Raw genomic sequence first — 25,877 nt, forward strand, 5'->3', positions numbered from 1 at the left:
TAATAAAGATGTTGTTTTTCGTTATACTAAATATATTAAAATTATCTTAATTTTTTAGATATTTTGTATGTATAAATAATCGAACATAGTTTATAAAACATAAAGTCTAGATTTGGGAAGCCGGAAATTGAACACCATTACACTATACATTTTTTTATAATCTTATGATACAAATGTTATAACTTTTAAGACAAATTGCCCATCTACATACTATATCAGCTGGCCCGGCTGGGTCATAAATGTCATCAAGTCTAAAATTAAATAACATCATATGTTTGAATGTTTGTGATTAATTGTCATTTTTACAACATACCATTTAATAATTCCATAAACCACGTTCACCATAATTTACGTCGTATAGGCGTTTAGCTTAAGTATCAATGCCTGCTTAGACAGTTGCTATATTATTATTTATTTATTTATTTATTAATATTACCTATTTCGTTATAAATAAAACAAAATGTGTCAATATCTGTGTTACAAATTAAGGTATTGCATTATTATAACATTTACACAAAGCAATATTTGGAAATCTTTATATTACATAGACTTTGTTTTTTAAATTAATTACTTTTAAAGTGGAAATGACAAACGTAAAAAGTCCTAAGTAAAAATTTTAGGAGGGTTTTTCATTATTATGATCTTTCTAATTAGAATTATCATTCAAATACCACGTCCATTATAAAAAAAAAAACCCCAACTCACTCACTTACTTAAACAATTTAGACTCTTTTGGTTTCATAACCATTTCATTTCGTTCATTCGTTGACGTAATTATTACGAAAAAAGTTTTTCGCTTTCTCGATTCTTAATCGTGAATTTAAAAAAAAAAATGTTTAAAATTAATAAGACGAAAAATACCACATTTTTATAAAAACTTTGTGACTTTTGGTGTACTATTACTTTTAAAAAAAAAATACAAGAGTAGAGAAACTGGCGATATTTAATATTATTTATGTAAACATACTACCTATATATTATAAATTATAATAATACACAAAAAGAAAATCTTTCTTATGTTCAATGTTCATAATATAAAACAATGACCTTAAGAGCTGGAAAAAATACTGATGTGTAATGGTCGGCATAGCAGCGCTAAAGTGTGTAGGGCACTATAACCCAACTTTATTGGTTTCCACAAAGTAGACTTTAGAAGACCACTTAAATGTCAGGGACGTAATTCGTAGTTTACTCTAAAATGCTAAATCACGAATAACGACTAGTTTATTTTTAACTCGAGTAAGTGAAAACACATTTAGACTGCTGTTTTTTAATGTTTTATGTCTGTAGCCAACAAATTACCAGTTTTCTTACTTTAATTTATTTTAGAATTTATTTCATTCTTATGAATATTATTACTTCATAAATTATGCGTGATTTATGTGATATTGTATATGATATTGTAACAATAATACGTCTATAGAACATTATAATATTAGATATACATTACATATAATAGTATAGTTATATTATTATAAAGGTAAACTCTTGACGTTTTTATAAATGTATTTTTTTGATAATTTTATTAAACTACTCATTATTGAACAACAGAATATTTTTGCAAAAAGTGTTTTTTTTTTTTTATATATATCGTTTTAATATTTGAAGATTTTTGGTTATATGTATTTAAACTTTAGATTAGTGGAATTAAGTGCATCAGAAATACCCCACAAAACATTTGTCTTATATTTTATTCTCAGAAAAATTTTGCTTTGGTATATGAAATTAAAAAAATAAATCGTAGCTGCTACTTGATATTTTTACTGTTGCACAGAAAAACATTGAATCATATTAAATGTTTTTAAAATAATTATGATTAAAGAAAATATATAAATATTATCTATGAATTACTATGGTAATGTAATTATCGGTTGCTATTTAGGAAAAGCTATTTAAGAAGTATAACGCTAAATTACAACGTTATAACTACTGTAATATTCATTTTATATTTATTATCGGTTGTCGTGGCAACTGTAACAGTCATAAATAAAAATATTGTCTGTATTTTTAGCCAAAAAACATATAATATGTTAAAATTCTGTCTTACAATAACATAAACTTACAAATTAAAACAATAAAAAAATAGTAAAATACAAGTATAATAGGTATTTTATCAAAAATGTTGTTTTTTAATGACTTCAAAGAACAAATTATCTAAAAATATAATTTCGACAACGTTAAGACTTCAAAAAAATGAATATTTACTTTTTAACAATCACCCTCCATAACAATACCAATAGTATTCTGAGTTTAATTTTTTTTTCTAAACTTTAAATCCAATGAATTAAAAAGCGTCTTACAGATATAGTAGATACGGAGTCATTTCAAAAACTTTTTGAAGATAAAAAACGTTTTTTGTTTCGTAAGTAGGTACACGCCTTGTATTCTATAGGAGGTAGGTATGATAATTTATATAAAATATAGTTTATAATGATATATTGTCGTAGGTTTATGTAGCATGGACATGTATATAGGAATATTCGGAATTATAAGACAATATGAATGAACGTTCATTATTGTGGATAAGGCTACTTTACAATGGGTTCATTAAAACATATATATTGACCCGCAGTAACAGTATTATATAGTTTACGAACAGTGGGTATGTATATTATGTATAATATTGACTCAGAACAAATAGCGACGGATATTATGCATATATATAATATATATATTGGAACAACGTGGGGGTGATCCGTCGCTAAAGGAATATTTACAATCAATCGATAATACCGAGCGATTCGTTTGCTTGCATAATATATACCACATATATTATACCTAATTAATGATTATATAAGTTATAACTGCAATAATTATGTTATGCATGCGAATGACACAACGTTTAAAAAAGTATTGTTCTAGACCGTTTACGGATTAGCGTGGATATATACTTATATAAATAATATATTATTATGTTTACAATGTATCATACGTACTTCAACAGGGTTTCTTTTATTCACCGATAAATAAAAAATTCACAATAATCACGAACGATTGTGAGTTATACCTGTACACATGATGTATGGCTTAATTGAGGAAAACTTCTTAGGGATACAACAAATAATATATATAGTATACACCTTTTGCTCATTAAGATAAGTAATCCTTATTCCCATTCAACTCAATTTTTTTTTTTTACTACAGAATAGCGCTCAAATTTATTTTTAATTAACTTTAATAATTCTTTCCCATTTAATAATAACATACACGCAAAGGTTGTTAATCTTAATCCTATAGTCATTCATACTTTATACTCTATACAAATCATTAAATAAAATCAATACATATTGAAAACATTATTTTTTGAATAATTATTGTACATTTAAAAAATATATATATTTTTCAAATTTAATTTAACATAAATCAATAAAATTCGAATGTTCATTGTTTGGTAATACATTGACGAAATAATAATGAAAAGAATAATATTCTAATTTCTAATATGGATATATTTAGGGTTCGTAGACTAATATATATACACAAAACTGTTTTATATCATATTATTTTTAACTGTTCAAAAATAGCTGGAACGAAATCAAAACGATAACGTGACTATACACTCTAGTAAAATATCTGGGGAAATGTATGTTAAGTTTACCTCTCCCTCCAATTTGGGAAAGAGATTCAAAATCTTCACCGATATTTTACAATAGTTAATAATTGTGAGATTTCACGTACGCGGGGGAAGTACCTTCTTTACCACAATTACGCGCCACTGAGATATAACATTTTATATGGTAATAGTGTAATACTACAAAAGCATTCAGTTTAATATCGTCCGCTGTCCGTTACTCTGCACTCAGGTATAATACCGCGGTCGTGGTCACCACCGAAAATTACATACATGACATCCGACATTTTTCTGCGCTCTTCGGGACGACCACCGAATGCATAATTTAACGAAGGATCATCGTGTATATAATATACGACGAAATATAATATAGGTGCATTATTATGTAGACCAGGGGCATACTTATACTGTCTGACCACGTAATCGCTTGACAAAGTTAAACAAACCACATCATGATATACTGTCTATATTCACATAATGTATACCGACCGAAATTTTCATTTTACATGCGCAAAACGATAACACGAAAACAAAAAGAATAACACCGTAAAACATTGTCGAGATCTGTACGATTAACTATATCATGACAGTCGTTCGATTTTCTGCTGCTATTATAAAATATATGTGGTACATATATAATAAATATATTGTTTCATATGTATATATCGTACAAATAAAAATAAATCCACTAACCTTGAAACTTTTATTCATGCAGAACCTTATCTATCAGTATAGTTAAAAGTTATTTGAGTTGTCGAGTAGATCCATTGGAGTTATATTCTTATCAAGTCACGAATTCCGAAAAACAACATAAATATGTAATAATAATATATAAATGTATAATAACGTACTATACCTACAACTTTCTATACACGGGAAATGCATTGTTTTTTCTGTCTGTTCGATAGCCATAGTTATGGCTATTTCTTTTATGAACGTATTACAAACTTAAAGATACAAATGCAATGCATTTCCTTCAAGTTTTGTTCCGTCATAAGCCCGAAAACTCTCTCGGTTTTCAATAATATTTTTTTTCTAATACATAATTTTATCAGTCATCAATATTATCAAGTAATATACAAAAGCTAAAAGAGAGGTGGAATTATCGAATACAATTTATGCCACATATTATACAATATAATAATTAACAATAAATAGTAAACGTGTAGTGGATATAACGGATGCGCACAGAACGATAAAATATAGTTCTATTATTTTTATAATAAATTAAAGTTATTTTATAAACCATGTTTCAAACTTTAAGTTTCATACTCGACGGTCGATCCTCGTATTATAGTTTTGACGGAATAAATAGAAGGTGAAATCGAGCAAATACTCTCTGTGCAGGTAGTGAAATCAATACACATTTTTGTCAATGCAAAGACCCGTAAAACCAATGGAAACCCAAAAATTCAGAACCGTTCTGTTTCAGTTAAATAAGAACCGAAACATTTAATTAATAATTGATTTGCGAGGTATAAAAAATTAATGTACGTTTTAATGGATTATTATGAATAAAGAATAATATTATAGAACCAGCTGGTGAAAATGCAAAATTAAAATTTAAAATGGTCGTTAAATATTTGTTTGATAAAAATGATTTTCATTGTTGGTAATATAAATACCTATACATATGTACTTTTCTTACTAACAGAATATTACCATATTTTTATCGTTTTAAAAATGTTTCAAAACTGCGTTAATAGCAAAATTTGATTAAAAACGTTTTCTGAATAACATTATATAATGGGATCGTATTAAAATTGGTTTATCAGTCGTTCGCAGCGCGAGTGCTTAGGTAGGGGGAGGGCATAAGGAGCCTTGGGATATCGTAGCGATGAATCAAAATTACTAGTGTCTACAATGGTTTAATAAAAGGAAATTGGGACCACAAAATAACCACGAACTATAAAATCTGATGACTAATCAATAAGGGAATTTTTATGTGACCTACCGAACTGCATACGAAATAATGAACGGATAGGATGAGAATAATAATATACGAAATAAGATGATGAGGTCAATGCGTCTACGGTACATACATAATGTATACGAACAAAAGATACACTAATAATATAATAAATTTTCAACAATAACGTCGTTCTATCGTATCTAAAGTACAAAATAGTCGCAGAATAAAATATCGAAATCCAATAGAATATTCTTTAGTGGAGTTTGGATTTAGAGTTGCTTTGTGCGCTGTGCATCACTTTCTGTTCATGTCCAATGTACTTAATTTATATTATTATACTTAAATTAAATATTTGTTAGATTATTTTTGTCATTGCCTGAAATTATTATAAAAACTTTAAAAAATGCAGATGTTAATGAAAATAATTTTAACGTTTTATAGGGATTATTATATTTAAGTACATTCATTTTATTTTGGAAAGATAATTAATTTTAATTATTGAATTAATATATAAAAATAAATTCGTGTTTATTAAATGTATGAATGGTCTGAAATGGATATGTATATGAACTGGTTAAAATTAAATATACCACCCCCTCTAAATAAAAAATAAAATACAATGATAAAACAATAATATTATTTTAAATTAGTTATTAGTTATTACTGTTGTTTAACTAAACACATAACTATTTTTTTTTTTTTTTAATTGCTTCAGGAACTTGATTTTACGACCGGTTATACTAACATGTTGACGTCGTTTTGTCAATGCTTAAGCGCATTTAATTAAAATAATTATTTTACTAACGGCGTTTTAGTGAAAATAAATTGAAGAGTCACTGAAAGCCATTCATATTTATTCTAAAGTGTTTTCGTGATTAATGTCAGAAACTGGTTGCTGAGAATGTTTTGTTGACTAAATGTGGTGAAATATAGTTCCGACTTGACCGTTTTTCATTATCGTTTCGTTAATGGTGTTTTTGTGTGCCTATTTTGTACGTTTAATGCGATATAATCTAGTGCCTACCTATTATTTGTGGACGTCGCGTTTACTCCTACATTTAAACCGTTGCCAACCAGCAAATTATTACATTTACAATAATATTGTATAGGTATATACTATATATCCAATATGTCGAGTACACCCAATCCGCCAAAGATTCTAAGAGTTTTCCTCGGCGTCGCATTGCCAAGTGATAATAAATCTAATCGTAACGAAACCCATATATTGACAATATAATAAAACACATCGGTTGACCGGTATAATTCAACTCGCCCGATAAAAAGAAAAAAACGAATAAAACGGCGTTTGGTGTGATTATTAAAAAACGGCGATTTAGTTTTACTATTGCGTCGTCGCACTTGAACGGATGCGAAAAATTAATTATTGTGTTATTCTATTTTCATTGAAAAAAAAACAATACAAAACAAAATGCATTACAAACAATACAGAAAAATATCCTCGTTACTCTCTCACACACACACACACACACACACACACACGCACACACACGTGTAGGTGTACTCGCACTATATGCACTATATATGCAAATAACTGGAATAGTGTTGCGAGACTATTCTGGATTCAGTAATTTCCATTATGTATTATTTAAATGGACGTCGAAGTTTTGTGGATACGTTGAACCCATCGCCGCGGCGGCGACTCTCGCGAGAAACAAACATTCGATAAACTCTTTGCAGTTACACATTATTATTACGCTAACGACGTGATACGAGTGTGTATACACCGCATAATATACATACGGCTGATGTGTTGCGGAGACTGTACAGGTTCGGCCGTGCGTTGCCGTATATATTTCGGTATACATTATATTATTATTATTATGTGTGCGCAGCCTCTAACCTTGGCATGCGAGTAACTCGGCGTGAGGCCACACAGCCACGAAATCCGTCTAACCGACACAATGCCATTCAATTTAAAACACATAACATTATTTATCGTAAACTATACGGTTTTAAATTAATTGATTAGCTCCAACGGACCGGTGCAATTAATATAAAATAACGACGGCGGCGCGGCGTAGCAGTTACACGCACGTGAAACGGCCAATCGAAAATACCTACCTATTTTATTGTGGGTACCCATATAGTATAAAAGTTATAAAATTATAATAATATAGTGATCGAATATTTTCGATGTACGTCCTATTCGTTTTACGTTTTTTAATGCGTATTATTATTGTCGACAACTAGCAACAGACGATTATAGAGAGGTAATAAAATACCTACTAATAAATATTAGTAATTACATTGTAACGGCTTGTACCTATTCATAGAGTTTACTAACTATGTATATATATATATACAAAGGAAACCGAATCTATTATAAATAAATTATAGTACGCATTGTATAGTTAGCTTTCATACACATAACTTTATATAGGGGTTTTTAATTGAAAGCGCTATATGGATTTTAAGGTATGGATTTCACCGAATAGTATTATACTTATACATACACATAATACATACCAGTTTCCAACACGAATATTAATGTTAGTTAGGTTATAATATCTGTTTTCTATTTGGACAAAAATAGTTGTTGTTGCTGGTTGTTTTAAATAATATTTAAATAAATACTGAAATTAATGGTAGGTACTGAAGTGTAGTAATAACTTAACTCTAAATTAAAAAAAAAAGAAAAAAAAGGTATATATGCAATAACAATAAATATTATGATGTTTATGGTATATCTCAATTATCATTACACGTGTGTTTACAAGTAACAGTATAATATTTAAATGTTGTATAAATATAATTTAAGGATTTAAATAAAAATATTATTAAAAAAAAATGTATGGTGTGAAAAATATCGATTTTGCTTCTTCGTGATGAGGATGGGTGTTACGTCTTACGCTTATATAATAATATTAATAACAGGAATATTATACAAATATAGGTCCTAACAACAATATTTTTCATTGTCAATTATTGTTTCAAATTTAATTCGTGATGATTAGTTTCTATTACAATGAATTGCCTTACGATGAGTCTTAATCTATCTATATATTAATGATATATATTCTTATACACAACGGTCAACCGTGTAATGTAAATAATTATTGTTAATGAAAGACATCGTATAAATATTTATCATATAATTTTAAAAAAAATTCTCACTTCAATAGTAAAGATAACTTGAAAAAAGAAGAAAAAAATTTTGACTTTGGAACATAGCTTACAACTTTGTATACGTTTTATACATAATTTTCTTTATATTAGTTAGTTTTTTGTTTAAACACTATATACTAAAAAATATATTGGTAGATCTCGACACGTGACTATAATAACAGTTAACATAATATTATTACTAATGAACGAAGAATAAAAGAAAACGCGATCACATTTAATTTTTTTTCTCGTATCTCTATTCTTCTTTCTTTTTTTTTTAATCAAAGTTTAATATATATAATAATTATTTTTTTAATTTTTCGAACGCGCGGACGTGATAAATTACCCAGCAAGTTTCAATTCCCTCTCCGCGCGCAGTTCTCACTCAATCTCCGAATGTGCCAACGGCGTAAATCAACAGTTAATTACCCGCGTTGTTGTTTTTCCACGACTAACGGCAGCCACCCCGTTTTATGACGCCGTCTAATCCATCATGTCACGGGATATCCGTCTGCACCACTCGTCGCCACTGTCGCCACCGTCCTTTCCCCACCCCTTCCCGCACACACACAAACACACCCGAATTATTACAAATGAAATTGTCCATTCGAGTTAAGGGAGACGAACACGAGTGACGCACGAGACGGTGTCTGCACGCCGATGCCCTTATTATACGGCCATTATTGTCATCGTAATAATAATTTTTTTTAACGCTTGTCTATATCATGTTGTACGATAAATCAATGGGATTTGTCCGTCAGGGTGATCGTGTTCGAGAGTTTTTCGTAAAAAGCTCGTGCGATAAAAATCAGATCCCCAGGAAATGTAGCGAGTCTTTCAAACGGAGAAAAGAATAAAAAAAAAGATCAAGTGAACATATATATATAAGAAAAATATATGCACTCTCGTTTTGCACTAAACGGCTTAATATAGGTATTGTATTTATGACTACGCGGGTTATAGATTTATGCGTGTGTATAGGTACTTTACATACTGCAGAAGGATTTAATCATGCTCATTCAATTTTTCGTTTAATAGTGAATGTATCCAAAATCTGATAAATTATTTTCAGAAAAAAGGGGGGGGGGGGGTTCTCATTTGGAAACAAAATTTCGTATCTCCATCAGACACTTTGTAATAAATAGTACACGGAAATTCTCTGCAATAATTTAATCTCTGATGTCTATAAGTATATTTAAATATTACGAAAATCAGATGATTAGAAAAACTGCACGATTGAAAAAAGGGGTGGTAAGCATGCTCGGTGAATCATCCCTTATATTATATACTGTGAGGGATTATGTTTTTTTTCGATATATTATACGTATGTCGTATAATACTCGTATACGCACAAGACATAACCGTTTGTTCAAAGTGGATCGCGATGCATTCATTATAATATAGTGTACAATGCATCTGTGAAATATATGGTTCAAATGGGAGAACGTGAATATTATAATATATACGTTTATTGATACAGTTATCGGCTTTTGTAAACAACGTAATTTATCGTGTATATGCGCACATATTTTGTTCGGTTATAAGTCATAACGTACAGTGGAATTGCGGACAGACGACGTAGATTAATAATAAGACGGCGACGTTTAAATGCACGCCAATTCATAAATTGCGTGCGTTTCATAAAAATAAATAAATAATAATAATAATATAAATAAAACTGAGCGAGAAAAAAACAAACCAAATAGATTAGTGTGGCGCCGGTTGTTCGCGTCTCGCGATCGATAGCGGAGACTACGGTCAGTCAATTATTGCTTTCGAATGGTAAACGCGCGAAATTTACACGATGTCAATAAATTTGAGAGCATTCGATGCAATTTGATCAATCGATCAATTTACGGAAAATCGCTGATAACGTTCAACAGTATAACGTGAATTCATTGATAAATGCGTCGAAATCGGCTACCGTCGGACTTAAATAGATGTTGGATAACTCTGTAGATGGGCTAGGGAGAAATAATGAAGTCGGATAAGAATAAAAACAAACATTAAATATTATTTATAATAATAATAATAAAATAACGGTTGCACATATAGTTATAGCAAACACGTTTAGATATATTTTAAACATTTATTTCGATATAAAATCTAAGCAATTTATTGAATTAAAAAGTCGTTGTCATGGAAATAATATGTTTCCTCCGAAACAAAGATAACGCTAGACATTGTTTAAATTTTCGATCGCATCACCCACAAGGAATGTGATGATTAAAATACAATATTGGATTACAAACCGGAATTCTAAAACTAATAATCGCAAAATTAATTCCTCGGTAAAAAAAAAATAATAATAAATATATTCCGTTAACCAATGTCGCTATTATATACATGGGTAACCCCGGGGGCCATGTGGATTTTTAAATTTAATATAAACACAGGTTGATTTATCTAATACAGGAACCTAACTATTACACATATTATTAGTTATTAGTTATTACAATAAACATTATACGTACTATAATATTATTACATACTATTGAATAGATCTACGTATCGTGTTAAAATTCTTATTAGGCAGATATTAACTATTTACTTTGTATTTTTAAAACAAAATAGATCTGAGAACATACTTATAGGTTATAAGATTAAAACTCTTCTGGCCCCTATGAATTCGTCACTGCATCAGTCAACGATTTATAAAATACTGTATACGAACTCAATATGCGTTTTGAATAAGAATTTTAATATTTAAAACAACTTACTATTCGTTATAGAAATAAATATGATCATGGTGTTCGAAAATGTTCGTCAACAAATTAATAATTAAACCGTTTAGGGACTGAACATAGTATAGTACATAAATAAGTGCTTGTATATTCCCATGACAATAGTATTTGAGAAATAAGTTAGTTGAAAATATGTTTGAGACATATAAAATATACGCTAATAATATATTATAATATAATACAATCTGAGGTATCTTTAACAATATTTTTATCGTATTTTTTTCCACTTTAAATTGCATATTACATTTTAAAACGAAAACCTGAGCAATTGAGTACACTCGGATTTACGTATACAGATCATTATGTGGGAATCGACCTAACAGTCTTGTGATAAATTACAAAATCCCCTTAATAAATTATTTAAACAAACGGAATAAATAAAAAGAAACTGAACTAAATTTCGACGAAGGAGGAATGAGACAAACGCATAAAATAGAAATGTGTGACCATTTGCATTCATTTACATACACTCAGAGAGACGAATTGTTGTGGAAATGGTAAATTGTACATGCGCAAAATCGTGTGCATGTTTGTGGTCAATTGTACGTTTCTGCTAACCTACTGGATGAGTGCCAAATTAATTAAACTGACAGAAAATTAGAATAAATCCATATTAAACGCGAGGTAATGACAAAAGAAAGTCGGTGAACGAATTCGAAACTTTTGACGACCTCAAAAGTTGCCATATTATTATGATTTTACAACGCGTATAGTATAATATTATAAGGCCGTTTTATGTTTTTTTTTTTTAATTCACAATAAGTTCATCGACTTTGCACGATTTGTTAATTACTTTATATCGTTTCATTCGCAGCAAATATATTTCTTTCGTACAATATAATAATTAATGTGATGCGAAGAGAGAAAAACGTTCAATCGACCATTAATATAAATTTCCTTATCGCATTTTATTCGGTAGCGTGTTATTTAGGTTGGTTTGTCGACTCTCCTATTATCTCGATGTAGGATTATCTAATTGGCTTTTAATGTGTCACTCAGACCGAGCTGTGACTATTAAAGTCTCCGATTTTAATGTATACTTACGGTACGGCGCGTCGGTATGACGATAGTCGTTACCACGGAGTAGGTACCAAACCTGTACTTCTTCAGGCACGAAAAAAAAAACATAATACTTCCAAACCGTAAATTATAACGTAGTAGTGTACTATGACAACAATCACGAACCGAAAAACTAAAGACAACAAAACGTCTCCGGGACACAATGAGACTCTGTGTACACAAGTTACGCGCGTTCGCTTATTAAATATATAATATTTAAATATGGTTCGAGAAGTAAAAGTCATGATGTCGCTGCATGCGAACATGACTAAACGTGGGAGCGGAACCGTGTTTCCTTAATGGACATTATAAGCGTATATACTGTACCTGCGTATATATGTATATCGGCACGTTAAATGAAAACAAAATAATATGTAATGCGTATAAAGAGGCTATATATGACTAAATGACTATATAGTTACAAATAAGTGTGTATGTGACGTTATGATATTAGGTATATTGATGTGCGCACGTGCATTATTGTTCAGTGAAATGTAAACATTTTTTTTTGTGCGAGATTATTTTATTGATCGATATCTACGTACAAATTATAACGATTAAGAGAAATATCAAAGTGTGTTCAGTCGAATGTTCTATTTTATTTGTACGGTATGGAAATTAAAATAGTTTTAATATTATGCTCGTTTAACGAGGCCGCCATTGCATTTTCAACAGTATTGTTATGACCTGTTATGTGGAATAACAATTTAAGCGCCTACCTCATATATCAATCTATCATAAATCCGGTTGATGAAAAAAATAATAACAATAATTGTAATAGTAAATATATACAGTATGTGCCTAGAATATGTAATACTTCGGTACTTATGCTGATATGATCATAACAATACAATGTTAGTTTAATAATGCCGGGAACTTCTCTTTAGAAATATACGTAAAATCCACTCGCGGGTTTTTGGCTCGACGTTTACGACTGACGACTGTATGTAGTTTTATTGTTACGAGAGGCCCGAGAACCGTATAATTACAATTAATTGTTTTATTAAAACAACAGTCGTAATTCGTAACATCGAAAAGGCGGACGGCCTAGGTACATTTATGATAAAGGTGCGTATTTGCTACCACACTTGACGTTATTGTTCGTGCCGTGTGCATGTTTATTTTTTTTTACGGTCGATTCGAATACGAATGGTATCGTGATTAAAATAACCGTCGAACGGTGAATAAAATGATTCGTATTATGCAGACAAAACGCAAATGCGTAACCTTAAAAGCAATTGTAAATGTTTCGAATGCAGACGTCATCCCCCATTCACGTAATAACATAATATTATTAAATTGTACAATATTATATTATAGTATTATGACATAGATTATGTAAAACGCAAAGTTAGATTAGAAAAGCAAAATTTTTCTCTTTTAACTTAAGTAACAAGCTTAAATGGGGAGAGTAATGCATATTATCGAATGAATTATATTTTATTTGTTCAAAGGTACCTACTTTAAATAGCATATAAAATTATTATACAAGTCGAACAATGGGTATTCAGTATTCACATCTGCAGACGATAAAATATTATAACATATTTCAATATTTGATTAGAAAGAATACCAACGGGTTCGTTAATATTCAAATAATTTCGTGCAACGAACATAAATGAGTAATTTCGATTCAACCAGACGCCTTGAAATACATTGCGAATTCGACACTATACATATATAGATTATAGGTTTAAAGGTATAGATATAAAGCTTAATAGGGTAGGTCTGAACCGCATTTCGTTATATTCTACCCACTCGATCGACTGACGTTCGTTGTACGTACAAAAGCGAATTATAATCAAAGACGAAAACATGAAAACAAAACTTCCACCGTGTAGGACGCATATCTCTCGACCGCAAGATGAAAAGAAAACGCTACCCCTTGACGTTGTTTGAACGCGCGATACCGCGCTGTTGATAAAATAAAAAAATAAAAATAGTAAAAATAAAAAAAACATCAAACGCCGTATACCTCTCTACCCATTGTACCCGCCGAAAAACCGTTCTATAAGCATGCGTACATATGTTTATATAATAATAATAATATGTATACGCTCTGCATATTATTATTGTTCGACGGCTTTGTTTAATTACCCGGTGGCCGGCATCGCGTTTTAAAGGGACGATCCTGAATACAATTTATTGTTATAATTATTATTATTATTATTATTATTGACGGTTTAAATTAAAAAAAAACGGAAAAAATACGATTATATAACAGTTGGGAAAAATTTCGCCAGTAGCATTTTGTCGGACGCACTATGTAATTTTTATTTTTTGTGTCTACGATGACGCGTGCACGAGAGAGAAAGACAGATATGCATTATTATTATTATACACGAACATATGATAATCAAGAATTCCATTGTTCCGTCGGTCGTTAATTTTATACTGCATCAATTATACTTGAATCGGATGGGACAGACGAAAAGGAAAGAAAAAAACCACCAAAGTTTTAAGTATGCGTTTATAGTTTCAACGAGTTTTGCGTGGATCAAAAAACGCCGAGCCAGACCGTGAAAAAACAATACGACATACACACGCACACGAACACGTTTATTATATAAATGATTTTAGTACGGCAATATTAATTAATCTTTTCTTTTTGTTCCATTTCAATTAATGCTTATTGTTTGTTTGTTTTTTTTTGGTCCAAAAAATAAATATATACCTATTAAAATCGTGATCATACATAATATATATGATATATATTGACCATAAAAAAATCGTTTTATTGTTCCAGAAACATTCTATCCAAATACATTCGATACGTAAAAAAAAACACAAATTCATTTGGCGTTAAAAAACAATAACAACGCTTTTTAACATCAAAGGTTCACTACCGTTTTTTATAGATATTATTACGCAATGCAGATTTTAGAAAATAGAAATGTTTGTTGAAACTTATATTTACATTAATGGTAATTTTATGTTTAAAATAGTGTATTACAGTAATTATTTAATCATTTAACATTAACCTATAACAGATTTTTGAATAAATTAAAACTGAAAGTATGCATCAATTGTTACAAGTATATACATATACACGTAATTGTATAAACGTATAATGTTCTAATTAATAACTCTAGTATATTTTATTATTATAATTATTATTATTATTATTTTTTTGGTAATTATACAATTTTAATGACAGTTTATTTGTAATAATGACTGGTAGTTGTTTTAAAGTGATAATTAGTCCACATTGTACTTACTCTTTCATTACTTTTGATTTAGGCTATCGGCGTCAGTCTTATTTTCAAACCAAACCTATACATTAGTCAAAACGTTACACAAATTTATTCAACTACGAAAACCTGAGATATAAAGGACGCACATCATATATTTTGCCCGTGAGTATTAAAAATTAATCATTTATTTACTTAAGTAATGAAACGAATATTTAAACCTAATTATTATCTTTAAAATAATAGAAATATGTATTTTTCAAATCTTATTTTAAAAACAATAATTCGTATTTTTTAAATATCAATTCAGATCACATTATAATTAAATTAATAAATAAAAACTTATATTTATCATTGTCTCTATCTGTGTATAGGTACTTAATATTTAAAAAAATGTAGTTTTTTATTTATAGACTATAGTGTTTAGTAATATAATTTATATTATTTTACTAGACATTTCGATTAGCTTTAGCATACAATTTTCTATTTGTATTTCATTATTAATTACTTATTTTTATGAATTTAATCCGTTTGTACTTTATAGTACTTCCCACAGTTCTATAGAGTATATGAAAATTATAACACTACATAATATTAGGGATGTCTGTTAGTATAAAACTGATAATACATGATAATACTGTATACCCTTCTTTCTACTACCTTTTTCTATACACCGATAAATAGTTGTACTATTATAAGCTTAAGTCATCACTATAAATTATTAATTTTTTATAATTATGTTAAAAATGTTGATCTCCATCAAACCAAGTACAGATCGAAAATGTTTAATTGATACTTTATTTTTTAATTGTTGTATTAGTTCGTTTATCATTATTAATTGTTGTCATTGTGATATATTGTTTATCTGAATGATGATCGTTTCTTCTTATAAACTAAATGTTCACCTTTTTTGTGTTATTCTTGAAATAAATAGATAAAATAAAAGATCAAACACATACACAACATTTACCATTTTACATTGAATAACTTATGCGTAAGATTTTATATAAAAAATTCAACATCGATTAGTTATTAAAGAGTTAAATAAATATACAGTTACCTATGCATAATAAAAAAATAAAACATAGTCTTTAGTATTTGAAAGCTGAGAGAATATTATCAATGGTTATTTTTTAGTGTTAGGAATAGTAGACCAAATTAGCAGGGCATCACTCATTATTTCAAAATCTATTTAAGTTTTTTAAAAATTTTATTATTTTTTATCATAATAAATTTTGTTTTACTTTTTTGAATGAAAAAATAAATGTTTAATTTCATATTCCTAAGCAGATTATTTTTGGGAGTATTTTGGACATTTTGGTACATAAAAATTGAAATTTGAATTAGTAGTTTATATGTTATAAGTATTTAAAATTTGGTCTGAGGAATAGTAGAACAAAATACTGCGTGGTATCCCCGAATCACTCCGTTTCGCACACTAAAACTTATAATTCTTATAACTCATACCTCTTTAACTACTAGTTCGAATTTTGATTCTTATGTAAAAACACAACGATAAAAAAAATATTAAGAACCGTTTTTTTTTTTTTTTTAAATTTGTTTTTCCAACTTGAAATTATGTAAAAACAATATTTTCAAAAACGTTGATAGATCTTAAAATAATGAATGTTGTTTGATAAGAATCACGTCGTATTGTTATACGGTAGTTAAATAATACATTTTAGAAAAGATTTTTTGTTTCAATATTCCACACTATAATAATACTAGGTTTCTCATAAAAGTTCTTACAGTAGTTTAAAAATGTTGAAAATACATCATATTATGCTCATTATTTTTTGTATAACTCAGCAGTAAGTACATGAAGTTCAAATTTTAACCACAAATATCAAAGTCAGGAAATTTTCAAATTGTTTTAATCTAATCTTTTTTTTTTTTTTATGGATTTTAATTATGCTTTTAACAGTGTTAACAGTAAATTCATTACAATTGATTTTGAAATGATTTTTTACAGTTTATACACATAAATTATATTGTATACTCAGCGCTACTTGTTTAAGATGTTTTAAATTTCCATGAAAATGTTTCATGTAGAAAATAATTTAGTTTTAATAATGCAATTATTTTCTTGATGCATAGTCCGTAATCTTTTAAAAATCATGATATATGATACATCGTTCACGTATGTATAATATACATAATACATTGTGTTACAATATTTTTATTGTAACATTATCTCCGATATTTTTTTGTTTTCAGATTATAATTTTAATTATTATCATTCAGTAGTCATATTTTATAGTGACTCAAAGAAAATACTATAGTATAATAAAGTATATAATACAAAGCTACTTGAATAGATGAAATGCAATATAATATATATTAGTATTGTTATTTGTTATATAGGCATATAATATTTCTCACATAAATTTAAAACGTAAAAGTCATTCAGTAATTTCACTGTTCAGTGTATATTTTTCACGTGGCTAGTCTAAACTACTCATACAAATTTGACGAACATGTATTTAACATATGATATATTTTTTCTCTGGATTCAAAATATTATAACATTCGCCGTATAATTCACGTAATACGATTTTAATTTGACAATCATAATAGTAATTTGTTTTCTCGCCGTAAATATTTTTTGAAAAAGCACTATATATGATATTATGGTTGGATTAACTTTAGGGTTGCTATATACGCACATTCAATTACATAATCGATTTAACATATAAATATATTTTTGTGATAGTCTGGTCTACTTACCTATAGTTTCGTGAGATAATTTCGATGGCACTCATCAGCGAGTCTTTTTAATCAATTTATATTATACAGGAAATAACGTCGACTTTGGTGGCGGCACGGAACACCTTTAACACACCAGTTTGAGGGTGTGAGCGGTCAAAAACTCGAAACGTTCCGACCCGCGAGTTCGGAGATCTAATGGGAAATACTAACGACCGTGAACTCTAATGATAATGACATTTTCGGTCCCATCATAGGCCCTTGATCCACGCTAATGGTGCTACAGAAGAGCCACATGTTATGAAATGTCCAAAACCCTTAGAAACGCCGCGTACTCGTAAAGTCATTATTATGATTATTATTATTGTTATTACGGTTGTGTTTATAGTAAATTATTGTTGGTAGCGTTTATGGGGAAAAAAAGACAGATGTATACACACACACACATATAATATATTATATTGTATGTATAAACGCACATACAAGCACGATAGTGTGTGTATATATGTAATACGGACGCGCAATTACAATGTCATTAGCATTTGGCCACTGTTCATCATGATTTATACAACGAATTGTACAGTAGAACTGACGTAACCCTAAAAACATCGGGTTTAACGCGCGCCCGGAGGTCTTTAAATACGACAAAACGAGTTTCCGGGATGAGTTCTAAAGACCTTTTTAATTCACAAATTGTTTAAGCCGTTGTTCTAAAATTAAATTATGTAACGTATCAATGTTTCTAACCACACGGGAATTCTTATGATTTTTATACTAGTATAATATTATGTATTTATGTATTCTTAAGACATGCAATCGTTTACCGAAATTCTTGATTAAAAATATCATGTATGATGTAATGTATACTTTTTTACAATTTATCTCATTATTTTCGCGTCATTCCGATAGTTGTACCGGTTAACAGTCTCGACATATTTAAATATATTTTATTTTCAATTTCCGTTAGGATTTTAGGAAGTCATTTTTCTTACTTTTCACGTACATAAGTTATTAATTTTGAAATAAATTTATAATAAAACGTACTAATACATTTGAAGATTTTCAATCATACGGTTTTTAAATGGGACTTAGCACTGAGCACAGAAGAGAAACTCCTGCTAAGCAACTGATCTATCTTTAATAGAACGACTGGAATTCTGAACTTGTACAATGCACGTGGTTGATTGCTATTAGTGTAGTGAATGGGTGAGAAGTGGGAAGGATCGGTTTCGGATGAATCAGCATACACATACACAGAGCGACCGGCGACCTTTCGAATTTACCGCGCCGGCGACATCCGTTGCTGTGGCGGCGGAAGTTGCAAAAGTCACGAGCCAGTGTAAACGCAATATAATAACTCCATTAAAACCTAATCATCACGACGACGGCCAGCAGTACGACGACGTGGCGAGTAAGCCACGCACAAAACCTTTATATTATATCGATGGCCGGGACCAAGGCGAAATTATGCAAATCGAGTTTGTGATGCGAGTTTTGTGACACGAGACGAGGGGTGAGGCCGAGAGAATATAAACACAGACCACTGACGGGGTTTAGTAGAAATATGTCGGGCGAAAAGTTTACCCGAACGGGACTGTATACACGTGTACTAGAATAATTCCCACCGCCGCGAAGTCACCGCGCCCGTCAAAAGATATTTCAAAAGGTGTGGTGCACGGGTGGGCAATGACCGAGTGCGGTCGTTTCTCGTGTTCGACAAGGCGCGCACGACGATTGCACTGTGTCATAATTTGATATTATTATGCGTTTTCGTCGCTTTTTACAAGCTCCTCCGACGAATGTGCTCAATATGCAAATCTCGTCGATAGCACAATGTAACAGCACACGGTCGCATATTACATATAGATACAATGCAAAACAGTATAAGATAATATATTATATACAGGGTGATTCACCAACCGTGTTCTCACTTCTCAATCGCCTTTTTATCCTTTAATAATACACCTATTCGAAATAAGTGTTTATTGGAAATGTTTTATTTATCGCCTGTTATTATGATACAATCTTCTTTCTTTTTTGATAATTTTGATATATTTAAATCGAAATTTTTAAACAAGTAGTTTTCAAGTATTAAATATTAATAAAGGTATTTTGTATATAGGAATAAGAATAATAACTCATAAGATCATTAATCATGATCTTTTATCGAATAAAAATATAGTATGTAATACTTAATTTTTATAAATTATTATAAAATGCTAATATTAATTACCATTATCATAAAACCAACATAAAAAGTTCTCATAATATCTTAAACCCTATTATTTTTAGTACATGAAAATTAATCAATTACTACTGGTTTGAATTTCGTTATAGGTATATATATACAGGAAAAAATGGTTATCATTTGAAATATATATTTTTGTATCGTTACAGGACATTCCTTAACGGCATACAAAATGTAAGTATTTAAAAATACGTTCTTTAAATACACTAAAAAATTTGAAAATTAGAATATGGATAAATGTATAATTAAATAAAAATAGATTAATAGGACAAGGGAAGTAAATCATCATATTATATTATATAAGCACGTTCGATAATATATTCAATTTATTATTTTAATATGCATAAGTAATATGAATTTAATTACATCTTCTGATAGGATTAAACTATCGTTGTTTATTTTACATCAATACCCATGTTGATACTTTTGGGACCGATTCATGTACCTACAGTTTTTTTTCTTCATTTTTATAACAATTTATATTCGCCGTGTCCAATAGAATTCAATAATCATCCACGTTCTTAAATGCAATTTATGTCAATACTAAGTACCTACCTAAATAGCTCTAATTTACAACAACTATTCAGTTTTAGACTCATATAATACAAGCTTTTAAACTGTATAGATTTTCAATATTTGATTTTATTGTTGTAAAAAAAAAAATGCTTTTCTCCAATCGTCATGGCCTATAGTCTGTATACACAATAGCGCGAACTTTGTAAATTAAACATTTTACATACTATGCGATTTGCTTTGCTCAATTGCCAAAAATATGCCAAATGGAATGTAATTCGTTCGTATGTCCAATACTTTGACTAATTACTAATTAACATCAAAATATCCGTATTGTGGGTAATATGATTGTGTCACAGCAGTGAGTTATGCTCATTAATATAGTACTTGTATCGACTGCTAATTAAACATACATACGCCGTGCCAAATGAATATCGTTGAGTTTTAAAAGCGACACTAAATCGCACATTAATATCTCGCTTTGGATGCATGATGTGTATACGAGTTTGATAATCGGATTATGTCAAGTAGGTAAATTCTTGCTGAATAATTATTAATATTTTTATCTATTATGCGTGTTCACTTGAATCAAAAACGCAATACAATTATAGTTATAAATTATTATTGCCTTCTATTTATGAACTGTGAAAGTATAAATACATTTTTCATTTTTGTAATGATCTTGGTGGCCAGTGAACGAATGATTAAATTATATATTATAGATATTAAAAAATATTTAATAAGACAACGAAAATATCAATGTATTGAAAAAATAACGTTATTCGATATGTATACATCTACATGATTAATTTTTTTCTCAAATCTATCTCCACAATCGATAATATTGGAAAAATAGTTTGGCAATTTATTTCGTATTACTTAGCTGTAAAATATATAACCAACATTTTGAACATCATTTGAAAGTTTATGGTATAGTTAAAAAAAAAATGTTATGCTAGAGAAGTAAATGGTTCCAGAACGTTATCACTTATCAGTTATCACTTATCATACACGAGCATGGAGACGAGTATAAACACTACAACACTGTACAAAAATAATTATCTTAGATTATTGTATTTATTATTCATTATTATCTATTCCATTGCTTCTAAATTTAAAATAAGTTGTTGTCATGTTCATGTGCTTTGGTGATGGATTTGTGCAAAACGCGTGTCCAACTAAGCTTTTGAATCATATCCGCACTTTTAGTAATTGTTACCATTTTAATGTTATTTTAATCTAGTAGTTTGTAGATATAAATTAATATCGAATATATTCAACTTAAATATTATACTTGTCTTATATCTTAGAATACTTCAGTCGTATATACAAATTGTACTATGTATTTATTCAATCCAGACACTTGGATGGAATAATCACGGTTTCATTTAAAATATGATGAAATACCTTAACATTAAATTTACATTGAGATAGGTATCACGTATTACTACTTAAAAGTGAAGTATACTCAAGATACGAAATTAAGTAATTATTAAGTAATTGTACTATACATTTTGTGACACATGAATTATTAATATTAAGATCCGTTTTCTTTCTTTAAGTTGCATAAATATCTGTTTAAAATTTAATTGATTCGCAAAATGTAACAAACATAATAAATATATAAATGATAGCTAAATATAAAATTGTCTATATGTTAGATTCTTCGTAACATTTCGCTTTCATAGTTACGATGATACTATAGATCGGACGATTCATTTAACATAAAAAAACTCATTATTTTAGAAAACACTAAGTTTTTGGTAATATTTCTTTTACATAATTTTATGTTAAAAAAATAATATAGTTTTTGCTATTTATTATCGTTATCATTTTTTAAGTTTCTATTACTCTTTTGAATAAAAAAATACATTTTTAATTTAATTATTTCAAAGCAAAATATTACTTGGAGTATTCCGATCTATAAAAGATTATAAACAATGTTTAGACAAATGTAGAATTAGACCAACATTTTGTGAGGTACTCCTATAACATTCCGCTCCTTTGATTTAAACTTTAAACTATACTTGTCTAAATCTGATTTTTATAGATCAAGTATTCTAAACTTTGCTTTGAAATACAGAATTAAAAATGCATGATCTAATTTAAAAAGGGAAAAAAAAAATATATTTGTTTAGATTAGTGATGTTTTTTAACGATTTAAAATTATGTAAAAATAATATTTATTAAAAATACAAAAATATTTATTAAAAATTTACAATAATAAACATTTATTAAAAATGTTATAAAAGTAAATGAATATTGTACACATAGAAGTAATATATAATAGTGTCTTCATACTGATTATCCGATATTATCCTCAATAGCTTGTACAGTGAATATATGTGACATCAGTAGTTAGGTACCTACATAATTAATAACTAAACTCAATATAATATGTTTTCGATTTTTCGAATGTATATATTTTATTATGTATGATAAATGATAAATCAATTTTGATGGAAATTATTTATACCTGAAGGTAATCTAACCGATAAATATAAAAAAGTGAGTACATTGATCCTAAAACACAAATTTTGTTTTAAGCACAACTATTCCACGTCCCTAAAATTTAGTGGGTGACGGGTAGCTTAGAATCATTATATATATGTGTCATACCCACTATAGAAATATGATAAACACATAATAAGTTTTTTTTTACAACCTTTGCAAGATTCCTTAAAATATGTTTGCTGTACGAAATAATTTATCGATGTACCATAAATTTTAAACATAGATATAGACATCACTGCAGTAACACAATTTGCAATGATATTATGAGTAATGTGACAGTAATGTTTGTATTATGTATGAATCAGTTCAAAAACAATACAATGAACAATATGCTAAATACTAATCCATTCGTTTTGGTTAGACCTGAATGGATTGTTACTGAATAGGAGTCTAAGTTTTGATTAATACTCTGCGCCAAAATGGAGTGCTCGTATGAAGAGTGCATTCTGCTGAATACGAATGTGTTAATACAGTAAGCTTTAAATCGAAGGGGGTACACAATTAGATTGTATTTTCATAGCCGTTTGATACTTTGATTAATGATTTGGTACCTATACACTACAGTCTACACATAATGTGACTTCCTAGTTTCGAAAATATAGGATACAGGCGCATATTGTTGTTTCCGCTGAGTTTTAGTAGCGGAAAATTTACAAGTTACGAGGTTTGAGGCAAGAATAATTAACTCCCGATATTATTATACTATTGATAATATAGTTTTACAATTGAAAGTTCAATTATCTTGGAAGTTAGCCTCTGATAGATGATCCAGAAATGCGCTATTGAACGTTATTGTAAAAACTAACAAATATAATATACTTAAATGGTGTCGATAACTAAAATTAGAATGTTTAATTCTAATTTCAATACTTATATTAAAGTGTGTACTTATTCTCCGTTTGAATGACATAAATACTATTATACGACACTACACTTGAATTTTAATCGCTTTTCGGTTACCGATATTAAAAAATAGAAATCATAAAAATAAACCTTTAAATGTGGGTATTTATTTGACCAACAAACGGTTTTACGGATATCTGTAGTTAAGACTTAAGTTGATGGTGGTTGGGCGTACAATAATCCCAGTTATTCCACGGGTACTCTGAACTTCGATAAAGTTACAAGGCACACCATTGTACGACAAAAACGATTACAATTTGCTTTTTGTTCAAGGGTCATGAGTTCATTGCGTGTTACTAGACTACTCGAAATACTGTATAATGTTACTTATATACAGGATGATTCACCAACTATGCTTACCCCTATTTTTTTCAATAATGTAGTTATTTGAAAATTGATGTTAAAAATTTTTAAATATACCTAATTACCATATTTTCAAATTTATTTTTTATACTACTTAAGGTGATAATACAAAACAATTTGTAATCTTTTTTAATGTTAATTATTTGGTAAATAATTTTTTTGAATATTTTTATACTTTATCTAAATCAAAATTTAAACGAGTAGTTTTTAGTTATTAAAATGTTTGTACTAAGGATAATAGTCTTCAAAAATAGTTTTATGAAACAATATAGACGTCATATTATCTGATCTAATATTTTTTATCCTTTGACCATTAATTGATTAAGTACTAACATTTTCATATTACCATTGTTCACATGTATTACAAATCCTTTAACATCATATGGATCAATTATCCTTCATACAACACAATTAAATAACTCAAGGACTTATCGTTCGAATTTGATCAATATACGTTTATATTATCTAAAAAATTATCTGTTAAATAATTTACAGTAAAAAATTGGGGTTCATATTTGAAAAACAGAAGAGTTTGATAAACAGACGTTTGTACCACTACAGGACACTCGTTAAGTAATAGAAAAAATATGTCAAATATTTTAAAATGATAAATTCTTTATGTGTAGGTATTAAAAAAAAAATCCATAACAAATTTTAAAATAACTACTCGTACATTATTGAAAGAATAAAAAGAGTCGAGAACACGTCTTGGTGAACCGCCCTATACACACGCATGGACAGTAACTGAGCGGTGGTATTGGTGGTGGATTAACGTTGCAAAAACATAGTCGTAGAGACAGTGTTAACTATACACTAAAACCGGAAAACGAAGCAAAACTACTACCGTAGACATAGGTTTTTTGAAACGCTGTCGTTTGTACGCAACCGACCAACGCCAAGTTTGCGCGTGACGACGACGCCTGCCGCCGCGGTATCGCCTCCCGTGCGCGGTTGTCACACAAATAACAGATATTTTGCACGGTCGCGCGTGTCAACGAGAGAAAAACAATTGGTGCGACGACACACA

General features: G+C 29.0%; 1 protein-coding gene and 1 long non-coding RNA gene across 5 annotated transcripts in view; one reads left to right on the forward strand and one right to left on the reverse strand.

Moving 5' to 3' along the window:
* Nucleotides 1-25,877, forward strand: part of LOC132931748 (pendrin-like) — a 79,096-nt gene that overhangs the window by 35,807 nt on the left and 17,412 nt on the right. For all 4 annotated transcript variants that reach the window (XM_060997725.1, XM_060997727.1, XM_060997724.1 and 1 more), the window contains one exon: nt 15,653-15,768. The gene's annotated coding sequence lies outside the window, so the exon portion shown is untranslated. The remainder of the gene's footprint in view (nt 1-15,652; nt 15,769-25,877) is intronic.
* The window catches only part of LOC132931749 (uncharacterized), a 32,081-nt gene that overhangs the window by 3,040 nt on the left and 3,164 nt on the right, over nt 1-25,877 (reverse strand). The gene's annotated exons all lie outside the window — the stretch shown is intronic.

Source organism: Rhopalosiphum padi, chromosome 1, assembly GCF_020882245.1.
Source record: "Rhopalosiphum padi isolate XX-2018 chromosome 1, ASM2088224v1, whole genome shotgun sequence".
Taxonomy (NCBI): Eukaryota; Metazoa; Arthropoda; class Insecta; order Hemiptera; family Aphididae; genus Rhopalosiphum; species Rhopalosiphum padi.